Here is a 944-nt window from a genome sequence, read left to right as displayed (position 1 = left end):
CAGCAAGCTTTTTGTTTAAAGATTCGTTTATTTTAGCTTGGCCAAAAACTATGTCTCTCAAGGAGGGTTGGTTCGAGTTGAAATTCGAATTGAAATTTGAGTTAAAGTTGTTACCTCCTCCTTGGAATGATGGGCGTGTTTGACCCCACCCCTGGCCTCCTTGTGGATGGAACCCGGTGTTGTTGTTGTTGATGTAGGCTGCGTCTTCTCGGGTCTCAGGGCAATCATTCCCCGAGTGTCCACCGTTACCACAAACCTCACACGTAAAGTACGAGTTTGTAGCTTGGATGGGAACAGGCATCTGTGGCCGGTTCCCTTCATTAAATTTCTTTAGTAGGAGGTCCAGCTTAGCGGCGAGCATATCCGTCTCCTTGACGGTATGCATTCCACCTTTCATTCTGGGCTGGGATTAAGGCCGTAGCATTGGCAATGGTGAGATCGAGATAGGCTCCTCCAGCAGCAGCATCAAGATGGGCTCTGGATGTAGTCGTTAGCCTGTTGTAGAAGCTTTGGAGCACGAGCCACTCGTCCATCCCATGATGAGGACAGGCGAGTATGTACTCTTGCAACCTTTCCCCAGCTTCTGGGATGGATTCCATCCCTGTCTGCTAGAAACTTGAAATTCTTCCATGCAGGGCATTGGTTTTGCCCAACGGGAAGAACTTAGCGAGGAACGCCGAGGAACACTTGTCCCACGTGCTGACGGCTTCCTTGTTCTGATAAAACCATTGTTTCACTTTCCCCAGGATGGAGAAAGGAAACAGACGGAGCCTGATGCTGTCAGCCATAACGCCCCGTATGGTTATGGTCTTGTAGAGCTCTAGAAAATTCTGGAGATGGGCGTTAGCATCCTCATTCGGCTTGCCACAGAATGGGCTAGCCTGCACCATGTTTATGAGGCTGGACTTCAGCTCAAAGTTCACGTCCCCAACATCAACGTTAGG

General features: G+C 49.5%; 1 non-coding gene across 1 annotated transcript; it reads left to right on the top strand.

Annotated features, from left to right (window-relative positions):
• The first annotated feature begins 531 nt into the window (after nt 1-531).
• LOC120671645 lies at nt 532-638 on the top strand. Its single transcript, XR_005673745.1, has one exon. It is a non-coding gene; the product is annotated as a small nucleolar RNA R71 (small nucleolar RNA).
• Nucleotides 639-944: the final 306 nt, after the last annotated feature.

The sequence above is a fragment of the Panicum virgatum genome, chromosome 4N, assembly GCF_016808335.1.
Source record: "Panicum virgatum strain AP13 chromosome 4N, P.virgatum_v5, whole genome shotgun sequence".
Lineage (NCBI taxonomy): Eukaryota > Viridiplantae > Streptophyta > Magnoliopsida > Poales > Poaceae > Panicum > Panicum virgatum.
Note: the sequence above shows the minus strand (reverse complement) of the source record. Positions and strands in the feature narration are given on the sequence as shown.